At 51.0% G+C, this 27,960-nt stretch overlaps 1 pseudogene; it reads left to right on the top strand.

The window, feature by feature from the left end:
* Positions 1–15,790: 15,790 nt before the first annotated feature.
* The window catches only part of LOC149339003 (uncharacterized), an 80,584-nt pseudogene continuing 68,414 nt past the window's right edge, over positions 15,791–27,960 (top strand).

Raw genomic sequence — 27,960 nt, forward strand, 5'->3', positions numbered from 1 at the left:
CTAGACGCGCCTTTGTTCATTCCAAACCATTCAGCTGGCATTACGGAGTGGCTAGCGTGCTCGTATCGCACACCGGAGACCCTGGTTCGATTCCCCAACTCGACCAATTTCGTTCTCGGTTTTATTGATTTATGCGGTCTAACTAGAAAGGTTAATTAGGCTATTTCATATTTATATTCTTGTATTTCTATCCATCGTGTTCTGTCATTAACCTGTCAATTGTTGGAACTGTCTAGGATGTTCGACACAACGTATATGAAACGAGCAACGTCTTACTGAGTGGGGAAGTGCGTGGTGGTGGAGGGAACGCGGCTTCGTACTTATGTTTTTTTTTTCAGCAGCGTCTCCTTTCGCGGACGCTGTTGTCGCTGCGGCGCGCGTCTTTTCTTTTCTTCTGACCTCTTCATTCTCCTCTATATTAATTAGGCTAATTGATTAATTAAGCAATTAACTAAACTCAGTCCAACTTAGTTGCAGCATCACTATACGATCCCTTTGATTGGTTGCATGGTTACTAGCCAAAGTACAATTGGCCCCATTTGAAATTCGCGCACTGTGACGTCACGAGCATTTCGACCAATTGAAAAGCGTAACATTGGGGGCGGAGCTGGTTACGAGGCCGACGCCGACGCCGACGCCGACGACGACGCGAAACCCAGGAACGGACGCCAAAGAGCTGCGCTCTAAAAAATGTGGTTACAAGTGTTCCTGGAAACTGATTCACTGATGACAGGTGCTTCTTGCAGCCAAGTTGACATCAGGCAATAAATGTGACGCTTGGAAGTGTGGAAATCGAAACTTCACATACAAGTGTGACTTCCTGTTTCATTGTTCTGTCCCTACGAGTTAGTTTTATATGACGGCAACGCTCAACATTCCGAGGCTCTAACGGCGAAGCGTGAAAAACTCCGCGGCATGTAGGAAAATTTCGCAATTTTCTGTAGACCAGCTGTTTCAGATACTGATACTTACTATGCGCCTCTTAGGCAACTTGCCCAAGGGATTGTGAGTCCAGTGGCCTCGCTGCAGGTGCCAGTTGAATTACTGACTGATCGCGAGGGGCTGCTTGGATAGATCAACTAGCGTCTCACAAGCCCCATCGGTGAGCTTGTGTTTGAAACAGCCAGCTGCTGAGAAGTGGCACTTCGCACAACAGCTGATCCACTTCATCAGAAGTGTAATGAGGACTCCCCGTAGGCTATGAATATAAAGCGGAAAATGACTAGTTTCGCTCATATGGCTTCCTAGACAAAACCTAGGCGACAGAGAAGGAGTACTTGCGTGGTGTAAGTCTGCCGCGTTGTGCTCTTAAGAGTAGGCTACGCGTTATGTGGTGGTAAAAGAAAGAGAAACGTCCGTTTCTGCGACGTGATATGAAAATAGGGCCACAGGCCGCAGAGGGAACACATTAAGGCTATCGCGTCATACGCTTAAGGCGCAGCTTCAGTGTTCCCTCTAGCTTTTCCACTAAGGCCACCTGTAAATTTCCACGAATACCACCTGCAGTACGAATTCTATCTCTCCTTCTCTCCTATACACTAAGCACCGTTAACAGTTTATAAGGCCATATTCTAAGAGTGACAAGCCTCCTTTCTCCTTCCACCCTCTTTACACCTGTGAAAGACCAATTAATCTGTAATAACTCCTGAAGCAGCACAGCTAGCCCCTTATTGCTTAATTACGTTTGTAAATTCTGCCAGGTTATTTCCAATCACAGCAGTCAGGATCCACAGGTCTTCTAAGCCATCCGCTGCGAACGTGGCACCGGTGCTCACTGGCCGGCCGCCACTCAGGTATGTTGCTCCACTGCCGCTTGAGGGGGGGGGGGGGGGGGGGGGGGGGGTTAGTTGATGTATTCGTTCAAGAGATGGCCAGGTGATAGACCAGGGTGGAAAGGCGGATACTCTACCCCCAAGGCGTCACTGAGATTCCTATTATATTGTTACGGGGATGTTACGGTATTACGGTTACGGTAAGTCTGTATTGACGGCTGCGCTGAGATCTCCAGCACTCAGCTCAGACTCGAAGGGCCCAGCTGCACACTGTCAACGTCGTCGTCGTCCAGCGTGCCGCCACTTCGTCGTTCACGATTCGTTAGCTTATTCAGTAACCAGTTTACCGTTAACAATATTATCTTTTTACTATTATTACAGTGTCTATGTTGCACTTGACGTGATCAAGTATACCACCTCGAGGTGTTATGCCCCGGTATGCCGAGGAGGTGGCTGGGGTATGCGGGTATTCAGGATTAACCTAAACATTATCCTCCCAAACTTTCGCGAAATTTGCTGTCTTGTCATGTGCTGTGGCGTTCATATCCCCACTCTTTCCAGGCTTCTTCAATTCTTTGCAGTCGGGAGAGTTATTTCTCTATTGCATGACGCGACAATTTCAACTGCAAGGGTAGTGCTTATTTTGGCAGATGAAGCATCGGAACAGAATTGCTTTGCCATTTCATTCAAAATGCTTGTGGCTTCGTCGCCTGTGCTTCTCGCAGGTCACCGACACCGTAAATGCAGCCGCAGGTTTTCCTTTTTGGAACGACGGAAATGTCACTGGTGACAAGCAAGCAACACCGACAGACGCGCGCGCACGCGCACGCGCGCGCACACACACACACGCACGCACGCACGCACGCACGCACGCACACACGCACGCACACACACACACACGCACACACACATACACACACACACACACACACACACACACACACACACACACACACACACACACACACACACACGCGCACGCACGCACGCACGCACGCACGCACATACTTTATATGAACAAGCATGACATTATATCTATATCTTTGTAAGGGGAAAAAAGTCAGACATGCTGTATGAAAGAAGCCAACAGCCACAGAAACCAAGGGGCACAGGGGATTTAAAAAAAAAAAAAAATCCCCTGTGCCCCTTGGTTTCTGTGGCTGTTGGCTTCTTTCATATTTATAACGAGCCCCTCATTCCCCTTCCCTTGTTTGCTTAGACATGTTGTATGTCCGATGTCAACACTTTAACTACTCCAGGGCGAACGGAGATTGATACAAAATTTCAAAACAGGCCGCTTTTTATGAGGTAAGTACTTCCCAGTCTTCCCTGCAAAACAGTCTCCAATTATAAAGGTATGAGTAGCATGTACAGGCACAGGTGCAGCTGCGGAGCCACTGCACGCTTAATAACGAAACAGCAGGTAGGAAGCCGTAGCTATAAAATACCTGCCTGTTCGAAATTCCCGAGGTCATTTTGAGTGCTGCGCGCCACGCAGCCCATGGTAGCAGCTGTGCAATCTAAACGCGTTTGTCCAGATTTCGTGGGCTTATGAGTCATCATTGCACCATTGCACGCCCACAGCGGCAGCGTTGTTGCAGCCTAGAATTTGTAAGCGCAGAGCGGATGGATGAAAGACTACGATGTCTACGATTTAGCCGCTGCCGCGCATAGCAAGCACCAAGCATTACACTGCCTCCGCACGTATGAAACCGCAGAAGAAGCGAATAAATATAACGGAGACGATGCTGTAGCCTCAAGCGAGTGTTGTATTCAACCGTGGCACATTTCCGAGTTGCTGCGGCGGTAGCCAGGCTGTCTGAGGCATCGGAAACGATGCCGCTCTACTTAGGCCAGTGTTTCCTTTAGTGCCTCTTTTGGAGATCGGATGGGAAAGCATTACGCCGTTAGCTTTATTAGCATGCTTCCCGCGTTGATATGCACGCGTTGATATCGTCGTGATCAGCGTCGTCCCGTCGGCATGCTCCAGCTGGGAGCAAAAATTTAGAAGCCTGCTACACAAAGGTGCAAAGCAGCCGGTTAAGCCGCACCCTCCTGGTCCATCCTCCGACAAACCTTAGCATGAGCAAGGATTCCAATCGGACGCTCTTACTGGACCTCAACAACAAATGTAGCCCATTCATTCAGAGTTGAGTGCGGCTACTTATGTGTGGCAAGTGGCAGTTCAATGTCAGTGGCGAAGGGGTCCAGGGGCACGGGCGGTCATACGTTATTCGTTTTGGAAGCCAGCTAGCTCCAATCACTTGTTGTAGCGTGATGGGAAAGCTACTGTAATTTTTAACGCGAAAGCGTCAAGGCTACACCGTACAGCGGAAAAGCCGTCGTTGTTGTCGAGAAGCCCACGTCTCGTGTGACGGCACTCGTGGATGTCTGAAATGCAAATAGTTGAAAAGAAGACTTGCAATGTGAACGAAAGGTCGGCTACTGTATAAAATGGCAGCACATAATAAATAATTGAGTTTATATGAAGAAAAACTTCCATAAAGTTTAGTCGGGATTCGAACCTAGAATTCCTGGGTAATTAGCTAGGCATGCTACTTTGAAACTGACGTTATGTAGTCGAGATTTTTTCGTTTTCGTTCCAGAGGTTGTCCTTAGAACAATAGGTACGTCGCTGATATTAACGAAACACAGTCTTTTCTGAGAGCAATGCCTATCTTTGCCGAGTGCGTTCGAGTACAAACTGTTTTCCCTGTGCGTTATTCCATTGTGTAATGTGTGTTGTTCTTAGCGGTCAAAGGCGTGGACGGAGCTAGCGGAGCAGCCTCGGCCCTGAATGCGGGAATATAAGAGCACGACTGACACTTCTATGCCTCTAATCAGGATGAACCCGCTGTAGAGACGCGTAGCCCCGAGAGAAAAATTAAACAGAAAAACACTCACGAGTGTCAAGTTTTTATTCCCAAATTTCCCCACACAACTTTTGTTGCCTAAGGTTGCCCTCATTGCAAGCGGCGAGCGTTGCCTGAGCGTTGATTCTGAAGATAACTTGTAGTTGCATCCTTTACTTCGCGTCGTTATTGCCAAGAGAAACTCCTGTATGAATACAGCAGAGCTCTTTTCAGGACTTGTTGCATCGAACAGCGTAGTGGCACAGTCGAGGCGTCACCGGAAAGATGGGAGCACATGCAAGTCATGCCTAGACACCTGCATGCAAGAAATGAAGCCGATAAACGAAATGATACCAGTAAATATATAAAACAGTCGGAGAGCATCAATCCTTGTTTACTCTAGAGTATGTGTTCACAATGACTCAGCCATGAGTTGAACTTGATACACGTCTTCTCGTATATCACGTTTTCTTCTCTGCATTTTACTACAGTGCGAAACGTTGTGACATGTTATCGTACGCACAAAACTATTTACCGTGGACTACTAAGTTTGCCCAACGCAAGCAAAATGTTTGGTTTGGTTTGGTTTATGGGGTTTAACGTCCCAAAGCGACTAAGGCTATGAGAGACGCCGTAGTGGAGGGCTCCGGAAATTTCGACCACCTGGGGTTCTTTAACGTGCACTGACATCGCACAGTACACGGGCCTCTAGAATTTCTCCTCCAAAGAAATTCCAGCCGCCGCGGCCGAGATCGAACCCACGTCTTTCGGGTCAGTAGCCGAGCACCATAGCCACTGAGCCACCGCGGCGGCCGCAAGCAAAATGTATTATCACTGATCTCAATTGCCGTAGTACCATGACACGAAAACTGGACACTTGTTTCTACCGCCAGGAGTTGATAAAAAAAATTCACAGGGTGGTTACCGCTGAGTAACCTGAGATTCATCGACAGCTGTTAAATAATTTGTATTTTACGATACATTGAGGTAGTTAACTATGAGCGCCTCTTTTTGTTCCCCCCACATACTCGTTTTTCGACTAGCTCTCCGCTCCAGTTCAGGGGCGCTATGCCGGAAGGCCCGAGTTTGGCGCTCGCCCGAGTTTCATCCGAGTTTGCGAAGACGGCAGTCAGTGAACGAAGATAGCGCGGAACGTGCGCAGGCAGCGGACAACAAAATGTAGAGATAAAGCCACGTAAGATACAAGCGCACCCTGCGTGCCTGTTTCACACTTCAAACACAATACACTGCGCAATACCATGCCGCAGCGCTACGTGAAGTTATCAGCGCCATATCAGCAATCGCGAAATCGTGACTTCTCTGCTATCTATCTGCACACTCGCCGCTAGCTGTTTGACGCGCCTTTTCGGGCGCGTCCAAGGCGTGTCTTCTCTTTCAGTCTCTATCTGTCTCTCCATTTCCGAAGACGAACAGTGCGCACTAGGTGCACTCTTGTATCAACCCTTTCTCTTCTCTCGAATACGTTAAAAGGCAACAGATAATATTATGAACATTTGATTCATTTCCAAATGTATTTTAAAATCTGAATCCAATGAAGCGTTGTTGAAAATCATAGCTTTAGGAAATTAACAAAGATTTTACACTTTCTGCCGCTAGAGGCGACAGTGAGGCCATTGCTTGCAGCGTGCCTTGCATACGAACTAGAGCGGCAGCCCACTGTGTCGAAAACGAGAGAGCTCCTGCGCTGACACGCCGCTGGTAGCGCTGCCTTCGACTGGAAAGACTGGGCAACTACTACACGCTGAATCTGTCATTTTTCGGCCATTGCGATAATATATTTTATTGTGTCGTATATCAAAATATAACAGTCATGCATCTTCTGGCTTGCATAATAAACAAAAGCAAAAAACTGAACTTCACTGCACCCCCGCGTCACTGCTGCTCTCTGCAGTGACCTCAGGTGGAGCTCTCCGCTGCTACGGCCGCTGCGGCACCCCGCTATGGCCAACCATTGCTTTTAGTACGCTCTTGACGAATCTCGGCGGTAGAAATTGGCCGTGCCAGCGGCTGTGAAGCAGTGTGAGAAAAAAAAATTGCTGTTTGGCTGTATTCAATGATTCATTACGTATGCCTGTTGTGTGTGACGCCTCTTTAGTGCACTGCGGATGCGAAGAGCGTGCTACCCAGCGACACAACTCATCCTATGCCATCAGACGCTGACTAAAAGCTGTGAAGGGGGTGGCGCGCGTATCTGCGTAGTATTTGTTAACGTCACGCACTTCAAGGTTTTGCGGACTGGTTTGGTCACTAACGTCGATCGCCGTTGTATACCGCAGGGACATCGCATTAATATCATTCGGGCAGGTGAGGGATCCTGTTTGTAATAATGGAATCGGACTTATAACAGAGAAAGGTGTTACGGTTGTGAAGTACGCAGTGCTTGCGTGCTGGAAATACCAACATTGCACTGGGTCTGGAGCAGCGATCGTTTGTCGATCCCAGATGTATTTGACACATTGATGCTGAGCTTTATCACCGATGAAAGGACGGCCAAGCCAAACACCTGTGATGCGATGTTGTTGGAGTAGGACGTGCTCCAAGCACCGGTTCGTCGTCGTGCTCCGTGTTTGACGCCTTGCAAGCAGGTGAGACGCGCCTTCAGCGTTGTGCTGGGTCTTACGTGGTTGCAACAGGCTATAGTGTTGTGCAATCTTGGTATGCGAGCGAAGAAATCGGCGGCTTTCGCCACGTTGCGTGTCCTTCGCAGAGGTGCTCAGATTTATCAGCGATGACGTCCGTTTTGCCTGTTATATTTCAATAGTCAACATCGTCGATGTCTGTCAGCAATCAGCACAGCCGCGCAGCATACCTGTAGCCTGCAGGGATGTTGGGAGTGGCCCACCCATAGCGCGTACGCCTATAATTTATGTACGGCACGCCGGGGGCGTGACCAATGGTTTTGATTGACAGGTGAACTCGGAGCTAAACTCGTGAACGGTGAACTGCCCCGAATTCATCTCGGGACTGTCATGGCGGCAGCAGCAGCAGCCTGGGTAATCGCTTCCTCTGACGGCAAATGTCAGTACGGCCGGCTGGACCCGTTTACTGCCTTGGCCGACGACGAATTCCAGCGACATTTTCGCCTCTCCAAAAAATCGGTACGATGGTTGTGTAAATAGTTAGGCGACGACCCACGCCTGCGGAGAGTGCGTACCGGGCTTCATTCGCTTTCGGTCGAAGAGCAAGTCCTCTGCACCCTCCGGTTCTTCGCGACCGGGAGCTTCCAGGGGAGCGTCGGCGCAGGCCGCTCTATTGGACGCCAATAAAGCACTGTGAGCCGCTGTGTGAGGTACGTCTCCGACGCGCTTATCGACGCGGCTGTGCAGAAGCGGTGGCTCGCTTTGCCCACGACTGCGGCAGAGCGTGCGTATGTTGAGGAGCGTTTGCTTCGGCGCGGCGGCATCACTGACGTCATGGGATGCGTCCACGGGACCTACATTGCGTAAAGGCCCCTTCGAAGTCCAGCCCTGACATGGTGAAGGCCAACTATTTAACGAGGAAGGCACATTATGCATTGAACATTGCAATCAGTAAAAAATAATTGTTCTCGCCAAGTCCTTTGTGCTACTCTACAGCACAGTGCCAAAGTCGTCTCAGACTCTTTTGGCGAAGACTGGATCAGCCGCTAACCGGTTCCACAGAACAATTCATAACATGCCAGGTACCTTAAGAGAGGCCCACAAGAAAAAGTGGGCTCCTCGGCAAGGGCGAAATCGAAAGTTGCAGATGGCCACTTGTTAATCGGGCCACTGCAGAGCACTCACCACTGTGCTAATTAATTAAATCCGACGAATGAATGTCATCTTTCGCACAAACCTCTCACTTGCATCTAAAAAGTATAGTCGCAATGCTGCAGAATCGGGAAGATAACCGCCACTGCTGACCAAAAGCCGGTGCGAGCTCATTGACAACGAATTTCGGACAGCTCACATTAACGCGGTATGCATGAAATCAACAGATGGATGCAGTTCATTTCAGAACACGGCATAATATTCAAGCGATTCTGAACAAAACGAGTTTTCTCATTCAAGTCACGCGAAATTCAACTTGGGATGAAAAAAAATGTGAGATAAAAAAGTTTCACCATGCGGGATTTGAACCCACGCGCTACCATTGCCTGTCGACTCTCCGGAGCGACGCGTTAGACCACACGGCCACAGAACAGCGCGGAGTGATACACCTCTCTTTATTTTTTTTTGCGGACTGCTTCCGTAGCCTTCACAGCGTTGCACATGTACCTCGTCGCCATTGGCGGTCAGCTGATGACGGGCGTTGGCAGCGTTCCCTCGCGGTACAAAGCAAAATTTATAATGCAGAAATCACTCCAAAGCGCTTTAAATCCAAATTTTGCAAGCTATAAAATGCTTATAAAGGTGTATTCAGTGCATTATAAAATTCAACAAACCTCGTTTGTCTAATTGCACACGCAGTGCACTTGGTGGAGCGACACACAAATGAAAAGTGCTCCGGCGGTTGGCTCACGTGACCCGTTTTTTGTAGACCGCCCAAGAAGCCGATGAGGTGGCGCCGATGTGATGATAAAGCACGGAATATATCCAGATAACCCAATGAAGTTTGAGGCGTGACGAGGGTGGGATTTTGTCTTGCTACGATTAGTTCACTCATCTGAGGGCGTCGCCAGAGCTCGGGAAGATTCCGAGTTTCAGCAAACTCGGGCCTTCCAGCATAACGCCCCAGTGCTCTAGGCGTACGGCGCCACCGGTGATCCTGTTCTCGGGCGGCGCGTTTCCGTAACCACCCTTCGGTTGCGCCTTCCTAGGCTCTCGCCATACGCCCCTCCTTCCATCGTAACCATCCCCCTGGTGGCTCCGATGGTAAACACCAATCGGTCACGCATTCCTCCGCTAACGTCGTACTTCCCCGCCTCTAAATTAATCACCCTCCCAGTGGCTCACATGGCAAACGCATCCACTCGTTACCCCGACGACTACAGCGACATTATACTACTACGACGCAAAACTCAGGATCTGGCGCTTAACAGCTATCGTTGTAAAACAACCGCGACGCGCAAATGGCTCGGACAGTAAGAATAACGGCGTTTGGTTAGTCCCAGAGTATGTTAAAACGTTATGTGTTAATCTTTCATTTATCCGGTAACAAAAAGGAAAGGCGTCAAGAAGATTGTATTTTTGCACTCTAACCACTTAGAGCTTCCGTCGAATCCAAACCCTCCTTCCGGAAGTAAGACTGTGACTGGAGGTGCAAATTTGGGAGGGAATTCACTACTGAAAGCTGCTCACAGAAACACTGGCACTGTTCTAAAAAAAAGAAAATTGGCAGGATAGTAGGTCGGCGTAGGGTGCCCAATATTGTCTTGAATTGGCACTGTGCTACGCGGGTATGTTTGAATGGCATCTGGGCAATTTCCTCACTGGCGTCCCAGAACCCTTCTCGCAGCGCCGCCTCTCCTCCTCCGCTCTTTTCTCCCTTCTCCTCTTTTTTTCTTTCACGGCTGTTGCGCTCTTCGGTCTATTCCTCCGGCGAGTCTGCCTCCGCGCACCGCCGCCGCGAATCTGCGCGTCTTCTGAACCGCGGCCAGGTCAGCGCGCCTCTCAATGTGCTGACGCATGAACACGTAGGTGGTGGTGGAAACGTTTATTGCCAATGATGTAAATCGTAGGGGGCGCCTGGTTTGCCGCAAAAGTTTGCATGATTACGAGAATTGGTCTGGTTATCGGGCATGCAGCAGTATTGGGTATGAGCAGTCCGGGTTTGTAGTTGTCGCCAATGTGCAGCCTGCGCTATGGTGAGGGACGGAGCGGGGGGTGCGTATTCCCTTCTTTTGTCTCGGTAATACGAGAGAATATCACGGAAGGAGACCAGGTAGTGCGCGGGCCGCGGGCGAACGGACCGTCGTGTGAATCGCCCTTTAACGCCATTTTAAGTACGTGCGCAGTCGCCTTCTTTGCGCGAGGAACGTGCCGGCCACACAAATGGCTCGAAGGGCAACGCGAAAATCGCGAGCCGGCCGCCCTAGAAGCTCGCCAGGAGCAGAACAGCTGTGAAAGACAATACGAGCAGAATCGCTTTATTAAGGCGAAAGCCTTTAATGCCTCATACTGTCGTGAGCAGGGAATGCACTACCTGGTCTCCTTCCGTGATATTCTCTCGTATTACCGAGACAAAAGAAGGGAATACGCACCCCCCGCTCCGTCCCTCACCGTAGCGCAGGCTGCACATTGACGACAACTACAAACCCGGACTGCTCAATACCCAATACTGCTGCATGCCCGATACCCAGACCAATGCTCGTAATCATGCAAACTTTTGCGGCAAACCAGGCGCCCCCTACGATTTACATCATTGGCAATAAACGTTTCCACCACCACCTACGTGTTCATGCGTCAGCACATTGAGAGGCGCGCTGACCAAGTCCAGAAGACGCGCAGATTCGCGGCGGCGGTGCGCGGAGGCAGACTCGCCGGAGGAATAGACTGAAGAGCGCAACAGCGGTGAAAGAAAAAAAGAGGAGAAGGGAGAAAAGAGCGGAGGAGGAGAGGCGGCGCTGCGAGGAGGGTTCTGGGACGCCAGTGAGGAAATTGCCGGCATCTGAGTCGAATAGAATTTGGACTCGACGGACTCCCGCGGACTCTACGGCATTTTCCAAGCGCGTTTGAAAGCCTCAGTTCGGTTTCCGTGTGTACAACGGGCGGAGGACACCGCGGTCACACTAGTCCGACAACGACGCCGTCACGATCAACAGGAGGAAATCATTGTAGTGCGAAATGTTTTTAGGCCAAAGACACCGGCGAATTCGATTGTAGTACGGTCAGCCTTTATGTCCTCGGCAGATCGGCGGCTGAGCGAAACCTTCACGGTGATGAGGCGACGGTGTGGATATATTCGCGCTTGTTTTTATCTATTCATGTTGCAAATAAGCGAAAGGAGGGGCTACATTTAACATGTGCATGCTTGAACACTCACCAGCGATAAACCTCGCCAAGTCATTAAGTTTTAATCGATGACGACACCCTTCGGCGACAACTAGGGCTAGCGAGTTTACAAGGACCGGTCTGCAATTTTGGCGGTTGTCGAGTGCGAATCGCTAGTTTTAGCGAATGCAAATAGCCATTGAGTGTAGTTTTACAACACTGACCTGAAATCGACTATTTCTTGCATCGCAGGCCACGCATAAAATTTACGGGATGCGGCGGTGTGAACAAGGCGGGCGATCACATCAGCGCTTCCCACAGATTGTCGCACTGCGTTAACAACCACAGGTACAGCCGGTACAAAAGAGAACAGATTTTTTAATATAACTAAAGCGCAGATTGGGTTTCATGTCATAAATACGAGCAGTAGCTGTTTATACACAGCGCTGTAAATAAGGGTATGATGGCAGTCGTCCTCATCGGCGCACTCCTGGGGAAATTTCAAACTTACGCGATAAATGTTCAGTGGTGCACTCTTTATTATCAAGCGCTCACATAGCAAGAAAACGAGCAATTTACCAAACAGAAAAAAAGCGAGCAGTGGATATTGAAATCAATAGTCACAGAGCCAAACCAGCCACTCGGCGCAGCTGTGGGCGGGACGAAGCGACGGCTATTGGTCGGTGCGAGCTGTGTTTGCGTTTCGAAGGCATTCCGAGAGAGAGTGAAAGGAAAGATGGAAAGGTGGAGGCATTCCGAAACCTCGAATGTCTTCGTGGGGTTCTGTCAGTTCGAACGTCATCTGAACCGAATGCTGTTGAAAAAAACAGCTGTCGGCATGCTCACCAGCGCTATATTTTCCTTGGCTGAATTAGATGTGTTTAGTAGCGCGTACTCCAGTGCATAGCACCCATACTATAAATTTCGGTGAAGTTTAACTAGTCTAACCTATTTATAAAGAGCGAAAGCCGTTGTGTTGCTTCCCAGGTCTAGCTTCTCGTCGCCCATCGGTTTCAGTGCCTCGCTTAGGTCACGTCCTCTGCAGTACACCTTCGATAGGCTAGCTATATGGACTGGATGATCGGACGCGGCTTGACGGTGACGCGGAAGGGTTGCCACACTTGGTCCGGCGATCGCCTCATTAATGGCGAAACTGAAGTACTAACCGGTCACGTAACAGCTTTTACATCCTCTCCTAGCCATGTGGTATCACAAAGACGACGCCTACTAGCGAGCGCAGCTGAGCCTCTCCCAGCCTGCCCTCTCCTGTTCACGTGGTGTCGTAGCAGCGGAGTCGGTGAGTGCGCTCAGGTGCGCCTCTCCTTGGCGGGTGATGTGGTTTGCTGCGCTGCAGGGCCTCAGTGTAAAACGAGCTTCAATACTCACCTCGGGGGACATGTAATAGAGCTTTCGCTCAAAAACCGCGCAAGTTCGGCAGTCGACTACAATAAGATTCGGTTGGAAGGCATTCGAAAAGCCCGTGTAGCAGGGATATTACAGTGTCGATTTCAAGGCAGCGCAGATTACATCAAATCTCCGAAATCTTGCACCGAGATGGTGTGGCCGATGTCAAGGGGCGGTTTTGCCTCCTCAAAAACCAAGAGGCTCAGTGGTTATACCCGCCGCGGTAGCTCAGTGGTTAGAGCACACGGCTACTGAGCTGGAGTACCTGGGTATGAACTCCACCGCGGCGGCCGCGTTTCGATGAAGGTAAAAGGCAAAAAGGCGCCCGTGTGCTGTGCGATGTCAGTGCACGTTGAAGGTTCCCAGTTGGTCGAAATTACTCCGCAAACCTCCACTACGGCACCTCTAATTGTTTTTTCACTGCCACCTTCCTCCCATCCCTTACGGCGTAGTTCCGGTGTCCATCGATATGTGAGACAATTACTGCGCCGTTTTCATCCAATATAAATATATATATATATATATATATATAGCGAAGTATACGCTTCGTTAAAGGAAACATATTTATTCAACTCGACGTTTCGAGCGGAAGACCGATCTTCTTCAGGAGTGATTTTACATTGTGAATGCATCCCCTTTTATAGGGGCGGGCACAGAACAGGAAAGTGGGAAACACCAAGCACTTTCCCACTTTCCTGTTCTGTGCCCGCCCCTATAAAAGGGGATGCATTCACAATGTAAAATCACTCCTGAAGAAGATCGGTCTTCCGATCGAAACGTCGAGTTGAATAAATATGTTTCCTTTAACGAAGCGTATACTTCGCTATATATTCTTATAAGCAGTCTAGTACTTCACGCTTTCGCAACCTATATATATATATATATATATATATATATATATATATATATATATATACAAAGATCTTCAAAAAGCGTAACGCACTGCATATTATTTACCTGCAAATGAAAATAAGTGTTTGTTTCGGAGAAGCGCCCTAGCCGCGGAATGCTTGAAAGCTTGAAACTCCTTGAGCACTACCCTCGCCTCTCCGCTTTGATGCACACAGGCGGCCCGTAAAGCCGCCTTTAACATGTTAGTTGGCGGAAAACCCTGCGTAGGCGCCGCAGTGAGTGGAAAATCTTGATTGATAGAGATGGTAGTAACGTAGAAAAGGAGTTTCGGGTGGTCAAGCAGAATTGCACTGTTGTCTTTTGGGTTAGGAGCCCGGTACGTTACCTCTAAACCGCTGAGAAACGTTCGTTCAGGGGTATAGTACAAGCACCCAGCACAGCACAGTAGGCAATTTATATTACACTAACACTTCGTTAATTAGGGTCGCTAATTATGGAGGATGATGTGTAATAACGCAGTATGTGTTGGCAACAAGCGTGTGATATCGCTATTGTTTCGTACTCTTAAGGTTAACTGAAGTGTCCCTCAAGTTAACCGCTGCATACTTGCCATCACGTCTCACGCTCGCCAGAAGGCACAGGTCTCGAAATTCATTGGAGCCCCTTTCTCTCGTCTCTCGGTAATTGTAGTTTGAGTCCCCGAGGAAGCTAGTCATTGCAGGCTCTATCTGCTTAGCTATACTGCGGCCAGGTTGTACAAATTTTACCTTGCTTTACGAGGGTTTACGAGGGTTGTTTACCAGCTTAATAATACAAGAGCATTATATACGTTATGCGAAGAAAAACCTGTCACCAAGATTTCCTGAAAAAGTATCCGCAGGAGGTTTTAGCTCTCACGTGACCTCATTCGAAAAGAGAAATTCGCCAGGGTTCCAACTCTGGCCCTCTGTGTGTCAGGTGGGCACACAGCTCATATGCTACGAAGGGTCGTTGGTTCAAGCGTGTTAGAGGGGCACGAATTGAACGCGTTGTGGTATGTATGAAGGTAAAAGTGTGTTGGGAATGTGTACTGATGTTAGGCAATGATGACTTGCAAAAAAGTTCTTGACGTCATCCAAGAGACGCGTGATAAGTACCGCGTGAAAGAAAGAGTTGAGAAACGTCGTTGACTTCTTCCAAGGGTCACGCGATAAGTGTCACGTGACAACGACCACTTAGTTGCTGACGTTCAGACGCAAATGCTCTCGCATTTCTCCAGTGCAGCAGGGAATTACGGAAGCAGTAAGGCCGTCCCAAATCGAACCCTCAACCGGGACCACAACCGGCAGGGCCATTCTGGACAAACTCCGTCTGGGTCGAAACAACAGAACAACCGCCAAAGTCGACATGTTCGATGAAGTTCAGAACAATATAATTGAACCACCAATACTCAGGAATATACATCCTATTCGTTACTCCGTGCGCCGGGCCAAATGGGCAGAAGCACTTGAGAAACGCTTTCGCTTCTACGAATAGGAGGACGTGGTCTACGTGGATGCCGCTGACCCTCACGACGACCCTCGCCGTCGTCAATAATAAACACTTCCTAAAAATAAGTGCATCAATACTGTCGGGTAACCCAGAGACTGCAGTGGAAGCTGCCATAGCACTGGCTTGCGAAGAATTAGGCTAGTCTGGACACCAGCACATGCAACCCTGCCTAGTAATGAGACGGCCCACGAGTTCGCCCGAGGCTTTTCTTTCCAGGCTGACCCGAGCGAGGTGATGTTCACGGACAGGGATCGCATAGTGGAATACAGTGAAATTACACAGCACTATCGTTTTCAAAGAGCTCGACTTGACACATTTACAAACTCGGCCCTCTGGAGTCGTATGTACCCAGGGCAGTTTTCTGAAAAATGCGCAAACTGCGAACTTAGACCATATACTTGGACCCCATACTACGGGAGTGTCCTCATGCTCCCCGGAATGGACGACACATAAAGTCGAAAGACCAATGGGAGGCCTACTACTGAGCTCCGACCTGGAAACTCATCTACGACTCGTCCGACTGACCGGAGCCGCCACCGAAAGCGAAGAACTTTCGGCCGCCGTCCAGGCGGGTAGCCCTCTAGTTATCCTCTTTCTGCCGGACATTAAAAGTTTTCTTATACCATCAAATGCAGTAGACTGCACTGCTTACGAAGTTCTCGGGATAACCCTGAACAAATAAGGCAATCACAAATTGCAGACAGAGACAGTCCTTACCTCTGACGCACCAAGTACCGCCGCATGGTTTGGGGCAGCATTCCAGACCCTTGGCTTTGCATTCTTGGGCTGTGCAGGTGGTGTAGACACAGTCGGAGACGCCTCCCGGCTTTGGGCACTTAGCCTCGCCCACTGCAGTCAGCGAACCAGCGGCGATAATGACGAAGGCAAGGAAGAGGGCGTGCATCTTGACTGCGGTGCGTCCAGAGCAGAGTGCATGGAGGTCGCATCCCGCGGCTTGCCTTTTATGGCCGCAGCCGTCGAAATCGTTTGAGCAAGCAGAACAACCACGAAACAATTTCGGCGCTCTTGCGGGTATGCGTTATGCCGTCATTACCGGAAGTCAGTGCGTTCGCCCTTGGCAGATTTGTGAGCAGCAAAAAACAGTTAGCTATGTCCCCTGCCTGTAGTTGAATACACGTGCCTATTTAATGTTTTCTGACTCGTAGGCGGGGGTTAACGAACCGGGTGGTCTAGTATAAACACAAAAAGAGTGCCACTGCCGATATCCCCATAGAGCGCACCTAGGTCAGGTGTTCATGAAGCTTCATCTGCTTGCTTTCTCAGTTTTTCCAGTACTTTTATGTATTTTCTTTTCTTTGCCCCTTTGCCTGTTTTTCCCCTCATGTTATCGCTTGTGTGCACTGCGGCGCTGAGGAAAACAGTGCACGCATGTTTTCAGTGGTAGTGCGTGCACTACGCCGAGTATGACGACGCGCCTGGCAAACAAAACCCATACAGTTGTCTCTGGAAAAAATGCCCTTGTCGAGAGAAGCACGTGCACCCACATATTTGTCACTCTTTTGTAGTGTTTAAAGGTACAGTTGCTCTACTAAATATGCATTTCATAATGTCTGCCTGTTCCCTTTAGTCTCGAAACACGTACCAGTATTACAGCTGAATCAACTATGAGAAAATGAATCAAGATTTTTAGCAGCCTTTGTAAACTTCGAGGTTCGAGCTTTGTCCTTCCAGTTGTAACGTTACAATCATGACAATGCCGGCCCCCTAAAATTCGTGCAAAGGCAACAATTAATTACTAGGTTAGGTTTGTAGTGCGTTATTCAACTACAACAAACATTATTCATTTTGTGAGGTGCTGCTTTATAAGTGAGCAGCAGAAAGTTATACAAAGCCTATTGACAATTTACTAGGAATTATGATGAGTTTATTAATCCGCTCTTGCCCGCAAAAGTTTTATACTGTGTTCCTGTAGCTTTGCTTACATTGTAGCTCAATTTTTGGAAATCTGTAGCAGTGACTTACCTACATGCCTTCCTTGTTTTCCTGAACGCACCCCCAAAATTTGTAAGGAATTTTTTTTTTACACTCAACGGGAGCTTTTTGTTAAATATAACAGGAAGAAGAGCATTTACTCGAAGACGCATTGTCCTTTGCTGCCTTGTGTTGGAAGAAACTACGACTTCCGACTTCCACACAACAGTTCGGCGGCGGCTGCAACAGACATCGTGTTAAGTATGCCTGCTGTTTTCCATCGCCCGTGAAGAAAGAAGCCGTGAATAAAGAAAGACCGTGAAGAAAGATCACCGGCTCCTGAGCTCGTATCAACACCATGCAGCGCATGCGCGGCGGGACTGAGCTGACCGGCAAGGGGGCGTCATCGGAGATCGGATCGTGCCCCATAAAGAGCGCGACTGCCCATCTCGGCTTCAGTTCGGCGGCGGCTGCAACAGACATCGTGTTAAGCATACATTTGCTATTGTAGGTGAGGTTTTTGCTCCTTATTATGCAAACCAGAACACTGTCTGTGCGCCGCTGCCGAACACAGCACTGAGTGTCGAAGTGCTTCATCTGCTTTGTGTCCGTACATGGTCTTAATTTGTTGTTAATCTGTGTCACGCACTACACTGTTCGCCATGAGCAAAGATGTCAAAGATATCAGTAAGGCGTTAGAAGATCTGAAGCGGGAACTGCGGGCTGATCTTAGAACGTTGAAAGACAGCGTAAAAAACTGCAATGACACCTGTGATGGCGTAAATGAAATCAAGAATGAGTTAAAAGAGCTGCGCAAAGAAGTTCAGGTACTGACGAAGAAGAACGACGAGCTGACAGCAGAAAATAAACGGCTGAGTGAAAGAATAGAAGAGTTGGAACAGTACCAGAGAGCTAATAATTTTGAAATCAAAGGGGTACCAGACGCCGGCGACCCATGCGACGCTGTAAAGAGAATTGGAGCTTTCTTATACTTCGTCTCACAAGATGTTTGCAGCACTACGGAAGGTAGAGCTCTCTCGTCTTATCAGGGCTGCAGAAACGCAGAAAATAGTCCCTCGAATATTTGAGGAGTGTATGACTATTAATCAACACAATAAGCATTGCAACTAAAAACATGATTTGGACAGGTATATTTAAATGGTAGGGAGTGTATCAATCACTGGTGAAATTACCAGACAAAGCCCGTACGGACACAGCTCTGCGGATGCCTGCTGCGAGGTAGTGATGCGTCGCCACTTTCCAACATGGCGTCGGTCGAGTCTGTTGTGTCTCCTGTGTGCTCTACACCGACAGTGCGCTGTTTCCCCAAGCAGGCGAAGCAGGTGGCTTTAAATGTTCTTGAAGCGCTTGGTGGTGGTGGTGGTGAAAACATTTATTAAATCACAGGGAGAGGTGTTGGGGGTCGTGACCTGAAGGGTCACGCCCTTACAACCACTAGGTGGGATGCCTAGACAGGTACCCCATTGGCGTTTGCCGCAGCCCGGGCGCGCTGCGTTAAGGCCCTTTGGGCCTCGAGGGTGCAGCAACCGGACAGGGTCGCCTCCCAGTCCTCTCGGGTGGGGTTTGGGATAGGGGGTAGAGATGGGTTCTGCTGGCAGGCCCACGCTATGTGGTAAGTGTCAGACACCTCCCCACAGTGTGAGCACCGCCCGTCGAATTGAGGATCGAAATGTTGCAGAGTTGCCGGGCACAACATCGTGTTGGTGAGCAGGCGCAGGAGTACCCGCTCGTTGACCTTCCCCAGCCCTTTGCACGGGGTGGGAAGAGTTTGGTGCGTGGATTTGTAATACTCGCATATTTCTTTAAAAGTATAAATCGGATTGAAATCAGTGTCCTGGTCGGCGTCGGGTCCCGTGGGAAATGCCCGGAGAGAGAGCGCGCGGGCGGCGGCGTCGGCTGCCTCATTTCCGTGGACGCCTTGGTGACCTGGAGCCCAAACGAGAGATCGGTGCGCGGGATCCGAGTCTCGGCTACAATTTTGGTAAATGCGATAAGCTAGGGGAGTAACCCACCCTTGCGTGACGTTACGGCAAGCCCATCGCGAGTCGGTGATTATATATTTGGAGGAGGTGTGAGAGGCTGCCAAAGCGATGGCAACCTCTTCTGCGTGAATTGCTGACTGGGCCTTGAAAGTAAGGGCGTCTACTGTTTTACCCTCGTGGACAACCGCGGCCGTGTACCATCCCCTGGGGTCCGGGCCGGATGCGTCCACGTAGAAGACTCCTGGTTTGCTCCGAAAATGGCGGTCCAAGGCTTCCGCCCGCGCCAGGCGCCTGCCATTATGATCCTCTTTGGACATATTGGTGGGGAGAGGCCGCACGTGGAGGGCGCGTCTCCAGTGTACGGGAAGGCGGCATCTCTCCTCTGTGAATTGAGTGTGCTGGATGTGAAGTCGGGCTAAAAGGCGGCGACCCGACCCTGTCTTTGTGAGACCAGTGTATTGGTTGTTGAGGTGGGCCTCCCGAAGCTCCCTAAAAGTGTTAACCATCCCCAGTGCCAAAAGGCGGCTGGTAGAGGTAGAGACCGGGAGGTCCAGCGCTCGTTTCATGATTTTGCGGAGGATGACCTCGAGGGCATCCTCCTCCTGTTTCCGCAGGTGGAGATAGGGAGTCGAATGCAAGATTCGACTGGTCACGAATGCGTTCGCCAGCCGCAAGGCGTCTTTGCATCGTAACCCACCGCGCTTGTTGGAAACCCGGCGGACCATGCGGCCCACCTGGTCCCCCACCTGCCGGAGCTTGGCGAGTGTTGTGTCGCAGCGTCGCTGGTTGTGTATGAAAAGTCCGAGGACTCTGATTTCCTTGGATTCGCGAATGGGACCGCTTTGCAACGAGAGATTGATTTGGGTCGAGCATGTGCGCGAGGGACGCAAATGCACGAATTCCGATTTCTGCGGGGAGCATTGCAGACCACAGTCTCGAGCATAGCGGTCCACTATGCTGGCGGCCGTTTGCAGGCTGGTCTCCATATCCCCCAGGCGCCCTTGCGTAGCCCAGATGGTGATGTCGTCGGCGTACAGCGCGTGCTGGACCCCTTCGACCGCAGCCAGTAGGGCGGGTAGGCGCATCATGGCAATGTTGAATAGCAGAGGGGACAGCACCGCGCCTTGTGGAGTCCCCCTCGTGCCGAGCAGGAAAGGTCCGTGCTCTTCGTCCTGTATTCTGATGTAGGACAGTCTGCCCGTGAGAAATTGTTTAACGTAATTGAAGGTATTGGTGCCGCAGTGAGTTTGACTCAAATGTGTGAGTATGATCTCGTGAGTTACGTTATCGAACGCTCCTTTCAAGTCGAGCGCAAGGACTATTTTGTCGTTTTGGGGGTGTTAAATGGGGTTCAAGATTTCACGGTCGAGTTGGAGCAGGACATCCTGGGCGGATCTATGTGGGCGAAATCCGAACATTGTGTCCGCGAAGGTGTTGTGTTGTTCGAGGTACTCGGACAGCCGATCCCGCACCATCGTCTCCATCAATTTGCCCACACACGAGGTGAGAGAGATGGGGCGGAGGTTGTCCGTGTCGATCGGTTTTCCGGCCTTCGGGATGAAGGTGACAAGGGCCGTTTTCCAGTCAATGGGGAGCGGGGTTTCCCCCGTCCATATCGCATTGATGTATTCTAGAAGGCACTGGTATGCTGAATCAGGAAGGTTCGCCAAAAGTTTGACGGTGACCTTGTCCCGGCCCGGCGTGGTGCCCCTCTTCATTTTGGCCAGACCCGCCCGCAGATCGTGAAGCTGGAAAGGCTTATCCAACTCCGAGTTTTCTCTGCCAGCGTAGGAGTAAGCCGATCTGCGGGCGTCCTGAGTTGTGCACAGGTAGCGATCCCGGAGCGCCTGTGCCAACTGCGTTGTATTTCCTTGGAATGAGTGCATGGCTTTGTGTAGTTGCTTCTGCGTTTCTGTACGGGTATGTGTTGGGTTGATGAGGGCTCGGAAGAGCCGCCACGTGTTGCGGCTCGACTTCTGCCTCGCCGCCGTGTTTCAGCGGTCTACCCAGTTTGAGTCAGCGAGTTGGGCGGCGTACTCTGCTGCCTGCCGGGTGAGGTCCGCAATGCGCGCTTTGAGCTTCTTGTTGTGTTTCTGGCGCTTCCAGCGGCGCGTGAGGCCGCGGCGCGCTTCCCAGAGGTGGAAGCGCTTCGCGTCGAGTGCGGGGGCAGTTGGAGTACAAATGCGCTCATCAAGAGGACGGCAAAACTCACGCAGGTGAGCGAGCGAACGCTTTACAAGTGGACAACGGAGACGTTGAACGCGGGCCGAGTGTTGTCACCGAAGAAGCGTTCTGGCGGAAGAGGCCGCGAGCGGACGAAGAAGCTGGACGATTTTGACCTGAGCGTGTTGCGAAGGGTGGTACACACCTTTTTCCAGAGAGGGTAAATTCCAACTATCGCGAAGGTGGTTGCGCATTTCGAAGAGGACGAAACGCTACCGACCGTGTCCGCAGCGACAATGCAGAGGATGTTGAAGAAACTTGGCTTCCGAGACAAGAAGCGCTCTCGGAATGCGATGTTAATCGAAGCGAAGCACATTGTGCAGTGTCGCCGCCGGTACCGGTACAAAAAAAAAGTGGGGCTAGTCCCTTTGGAACGGGCGTCCGCCTGTCCAAAAACAAACCAAAAAAAGAATAAAAGCCATCACGCGCCACCTGCTAGAGGTAGAAAGAAGCCACCTGGACATCAGGTGGATCGAGCCACAGGCGCGTAGGAACACACTAATGTAGTGCGCGCCATCCTGATTGGACGAGAGAGCTGTACCTTTCGTAGTGCTGCAAACATCCTTTGAGACGGAGTATAGATGAACCAATAGTTGACTCCGACATTGATGTATGCCACCGCGTCCCAACATTCAAGCAAACAGAAAAAAAACATTGTTGTCCGTTTTGTACAGCGCATTAAACGCGACAAGGTTCTGCAGAAATTCCGGAAAAAGGGGCTGACAACTAAAGATCTTTACTTCGGCGGGGAAAGCTGTTCTGTGTACGTAAATGAGCACTTAACTGCCTCGAACAAAAAAGCTCTTGGGTGCTGTGGTTGCCCGCAAGAAAGTGGTGGGATGGAAGTTCGTGTGGACCTCCCATGGAAAAATTTATGCCCGCAGGGATGAGACTGCAGATGTCATTAGAATAGCCTGTGTGTCTGATCTGGAGAAAATAGGAACCTAAGCGAATCCTAAAGGAATGTTCCAAACGCTCACTGAACGTTTGCAATGGAGATGGCCGAGTGTCGTTATTATGACCCTGAAGCTTTCAACAAAGCATATAAAACAAGAGAACGAGAGCTTACAAGTATTCATTTCAACATGCGGAGCATAAGAAACATAAGCCGCATAACATAAGCGGAGCATAAGCCGCGTTCGGTGAGCACATTATACTTTATTGTAGTGATTTATTTTGTGTCGCGTATTGTTTTTATCTTTTCCTGTTGTTATTTCCGCGTTGTTTCTTCTTCTCCACTAACTTGTTGATATATTGTTTATCATGACTGTATGTTTCTCTTTTGTTTCCTTAGGTTATTAATGCACTGTATAGATTTATTTCTTTTTTATCATGGTCATATGTTCCCTTTTGTTTCCTCTGGTTTTAATGCACTGTATTATTTTTTTCGCCCCCCTTACACAATGCTCAGTGGGCCTGTAAGGTATTTCAAATAAATAAATAAATAATAAACAAAGCAGATGATCTTGTTGAAGGTTTGCGGGGTCGCAGCGGAGCACCAGAGCAAGATGACCAGCGTGGCAGGCTTGTAGTTCCAAACAGCCCGTGCTGGGCGTGCGCTCCGAGCACGCGCTGTCCATCTTTATTTTCCTCTAGCGCGCGCTGGTACCGCCGATCTCAGCGCCTGCGCTTTATAGCGTCGCCGGGCGCTATAGGGCCCCCGTCTAGACGGAACGGCGAAATGTACGCGCCGACGAGGCAGAGATGGAGTAGCCACGGCGGCAAGCACGTCTGCAGGTGGGCCGGCAACATCTGAGGGGAGCTTCTGTGGAGGTGTCTCGAGGTACGCTGGATTGAGTCGATCGAGGGAGACGACTTCTTCACGACCATCGAGCAGGATTGTCGCTGGCTTTGTCGTCCTGTTGAGGACGCGGTACGGGCCGTCGTATGAGGGGGTAAGAGGCGCCTTTACAGCGTCTCGCCTGAGAAAAGCATGCGTCGAGGAAGCAAGGTCTGGATGCACAAACACTTGATGGGCAGTTGAGCGAGGCGGCACTGGGCGCAGATGCTGGAGACAGTCCTGTAGGCGGTGAAGGTATTGCAGGGGTTGGGACGAGGGAGCCGAAGGTACGAGCAAATCTCCGGGAAGCCGCAGGGAGGTACCGAAGACGAGTTCGGCCGCCGAACAACCAAGGTCACGACGCAGGACGGCGCGTAGGCCTAGGAGCACCATAGGGAGGTGGTCTACCCAGTGCTCGCGATCCAGGCGCGCGGTGAGGGCAGCCTTGAGTTGGCGATGGAGCCGCTCGACGATGCCGTTGGCACAGGGATGGTATGATGAGGTGCGGCAGTGTTTAGTGCCGAGTAGTCGGGTGAGCGAAGTGAAGAGGGCGCATTCGAACTGGCGGCCGCCATCCGTAGTAACAATGCCGGGGCAGCGGAAGCGGGAAACCCACGTCGAAACGAAGGCTCCGGCAACTGTTTCCGCAGTAATGTCCGGAATGGGCACGGCTTCGGGCCAACGGGTGAAGCGGTCGATCATCGTCAGAATATACTTGTAGCCCTGAGAGGGGGGAAGCGGTCCAACCAGGTCAATATGAATGTGGTCAAAGCATGATCCAGGTGGCAGGAAAGACTGAGGGGGAGCCTTGGTATGGTATGTCACTTTGGCGGACTGGCAAGCAAGGCACGAGCGGGCCCACTGGCGAACGTCGGTGTTAATGTTCGGCCAGACGTACCGCTGGGTAACGAGGCGCTGCGTGGCTCGAATGCTAGGATGGCAGATGTCGTGAAGGGAATGTAAAATGGCATGACGAAAGGCCTCCGGGATGAACGGTCGCGGTAGAGCCGATGATATGTCGCACCAGAGTGATCCGGGCACAAACGGTTTAGGCACGATCTGCAGACGGAGTGCTCGGGGGTGGTCACGCAGGGCCTGCAGCTCAGGGTCTTCAAGCTGTGCGCGGGCCAGGGACGGCCAGTCCACAGCAGGTGGAGACACGCCGATGGTGGAAATGCGTGAAAGTGCATCAGCTGCCTCGTTGTCGGTGCCTTTGATATGTCGAATATCGGTTGTGAACTCCGATATGTAGACCAGCTGACGAAGTTCACGGGCGACGTACTTCGAAGAGTTCGTACGGAACACATACACCAGAGGCTTATGGTCCGTGAGAACGTAAAAAGGCTGGCCCTCCAAGAAGTGGCGATAGTGATGGATGGTGGAGTAGATAGCAAGCAGCTCACTGCCAAATACGCTGTAGCGAGTCTCAGCAGGCTGGAGCTTCCGAGAGAAGAAACCCAGTGGGTGCCACTTGGAGTCAATTTTCTGGCGGAGAACCGCACCAATGGCCACGCTGGAAGCATCCACCATGATGCGAGTGGGCGCGGAAGTCCTAGGGTGGATGAGGACGACTGAATCGGCGAGGTCGTTTTGCAGCCGTGAAAGCGGCCTGAGCTTCGGGAGACCAGGAAATCGCAGAGGATGAGGACTTCCTGGTGCGGAGAAGGTCAGTCAAGGGGTGAAGAAGCTCGGCGCAGTGTGGGATAAAGCGCCGTGAAAAATTCGCTAGGCCCAGGAACTCACGGAGCTTGCGTAGGGTAGTTAGTGCTGGGAAGGCCTTAACGGCCTGGAAGTGAGAAGGCAATGGACAAATTCCCAGCGCCGAGATGTGGTGGCCAAAGAACTCGAGCTCAGAAGAGCCGAAAACACATTTCTGGGCATTGACGACCAAGCCAAACTCTTGGAGGCGTTGAAAGAGTTGCCGGAGGTGACGCTCGTGGTCCTGTGGAGTACGACTCGCGACGAGGATGTCATCGATGTAGGCGAATACCGCCGGGAGACCACGCGTCACTTCAGCAATGAATCTTTGGAAAGTTTGAGCTGCGTTGCGTAGCCCAAAAGGCATGCGCACGTACTCAAACAGTCCGAAGGGTGTAGTGTGACCGTCTTCGGAATATCGGCCGGCTCAACAGGGATTTGGTGGTACGCCTTGACAAGGTCCACTTTACTAAAGATCTTGCAGCCATCCAGATGTCCAGTGAAGTCTTGGATGTGTGGAAGGGGATAGCTGTCGTTGACAGTGTGAGCATTGAGAGCCCGGTAGTCGCCGCACGGACGCCAGTCACCCGGATCTTTCTTGGGCACCAGACGGAGTGGTGAGGCCCAACTACTGGATGAAGGGCGAATAGTACCCAACTGGAGCATGTGGTCGAACTCCCGTTTTGCAATATCCAGACGGTCATCGAAGAGGCGGCGCGGGCGAGCTGCGACAGGTGGAACACGTGGGAAAATGTGGTGGGTTATACCGTGCTTGGGTGGTTGATGGAGATTACAAGGCTTCGTGACCTCGGGAAAGTCTGCGAGGACTTGAGCGTACGGGCATGACGGCAGCAGAATTCGGATGCCAGTGGAAGAGACAGCTGATATAACGCCATTGATGGAAAGGCGCGTCTTGCTGTCGAGGAGACGATGGTGACGCATGCTGACGTCCAGGTCAAAATGCGTCAGGAAGTCGGAACCGAGGATGGGTTGATGTACATCGGCGACGATGAAGACCCATCGAAACGTGCGCCGCAGGCCAATGTCCAGAGTGAAGGATCGGAGACCATACGTTGCGATGGAGGTTGAGTTGGCCGCACGAAGAGTAGGTCCATGTGACTTGGAAGCACGGTCTGTCTTGGAGGACGGCAGTACGCTGGCTTCGGCACTAGTGTCGACGAGGAAGCGCAGGCCAGAAATGCGATCCATGACGAAAAAAAGGCGGCCAGGTTGAAGAGCGAGGTCACACGCCGCCGTCAGTGATCTCGCTGCGCGTTTCCCTACCAGTTGCGTGGTGGAGTGCAGTGGCGAGCGTGGTGCTCGAAAGTTCGGTGTTACCAGCAGAGACTCGGACTGCGAGGACTAGACGTGTGTGGACCACTCGGCGAAGACGAACGGCGGCGAGGTGTTGAGGATAAACCGTGCGGGGCATGAGAGGACGTCCGAAGGGCGTCCATAGAAACGGCCAGCTGATCGACCCGGGCCTCTAACCGTGAAATGACGGAGGTCTCCGGTGGAGAAGAGAGGGCGGCGACGGAAGGAGAAGTCGCGTCGTGCACTCGATCAGCGAGCTATGATGGGAGGCGGTCAAGGGTCAAGTCGCCCGCAGCAGCCAAGACGAGGCGGGTGGACTGCGGCAAGCGTTGCAGGAAGAGCTGCCGCAACAGTGCGCCGTTCGAGTCTGCATTGCTTTCGCCCAGGAGCTGCCGCATGCTGTTGAGTAGCTGGGAGGGGCGGCGGTCCCCAAGCTCTTCGTAGGTGAGCAGCTGCTGGAGGCGCGCACTCTCTGACGCCGTGATGCGGTCCAGAAGACGCTGTTTTGGTCGCTGGTACAGGGTATCGCCCAAGGGTGCAGCGATGATGTCCGCTACCTCTTGAGCCACCTCAGGAGGCAGGTTGGAAAGTAAATGATGAAACCTAGATGCCTCCGAGGTGACGTGGTGCAGATAGAAGATGGCTTCCACTTGGGCGAACCAGATCTGCGGACACTTGGGCCAGTATGTTGGTAGGCGGAGCTGGAGACCTGCGACGTCCCGTGGGCGCATGGTAGCGTCAGGCGAAGGTCGCCTGAGGGCGGTAGGTTGCTGGGGTCGGTCACGTCTTAGGCCAGAGTCACCAGTGTTGAAGATTTGCGGGGTCGCAGCGGAGCACCAGAGCAAGATGACCAGCGTGGCAGGCTTCTAGTTCCGAACAGCCCGTGCTGGGCGTGCGCTCCGAGCACGCGCTGTCCATCTTTATTTTCCTCTAGCGCGCGCTGGTACCGCCGATCTCAGGGCCTGCGCTTTATAGCCTCGCCGGGCGCTATAATCTAGCTATATTCCTGCAGTCCCTGATCATTAAATTTAAAGTAATAGTTCTAACTGAAACCTGGTTAACAAAGGGCGACATTACTTGTCAGGTTATACGTGCGAAAGTGTATGCAGGGAGGAAAAAAGGGGATGTGGAGTAGCTGTTTATATTGAGGACAGTATGCGGTACGAAGTTCTAGATAACTTGACCAGGAGTGACCAAAGCACAGAAAGCCTGTTTGTTAAAATATCTGATACCGCGATTGGAGCCATATACAGACCGCCATCTGGTATCATGTCCGATTTTTGTGACTATTTAGAAAGTGCACTGAGTTCTGTTGGAGCCATTACAAAGTCGTTTATTATTCTCGGAGATGTCAATATTGATACAATATCGGACAGCACGAAAAAATTACGAGGAACTTTAGCGGCTAAAGTGCTGAAAGGCGAAAGCCTGAGTGCTGCATTCTGCTACGCGACTGTTCACTTCACATTTTGTTGGTGCATTAATTGAGTGCCAATTAATGACGCTTAAGCTTCGCCTTTAGGAGTGGAACGCGACAGCGTGTTGTAGCGCTGCCACGGAGTCCATTGAACGCCACCACCCGTTCGGCGCGATGCCTTGCCCTTTGAACGCAACGCTTTTTAAGGAAAGGAAATGGCGCAGTAATTTTCTGTCGTCTCGGTGTACATCTGAGCCGCACTGTACAGG

The sequence above is a fragment of the Amblyomma mixtum genome, chromosome 6 (genome assembly GCF_055824585.1).
Source record: "Amblyomma mixtum isolate Tamu chromosome 6, ASM5582458v1, whole genome shotgun sequence".
Lineage (NCBI taxonomy): Eukaryota > Metazoa > Arthropoda > Arachnida > Ixodida > Ixodidae > Amblyomma > Amblyomma mixtum.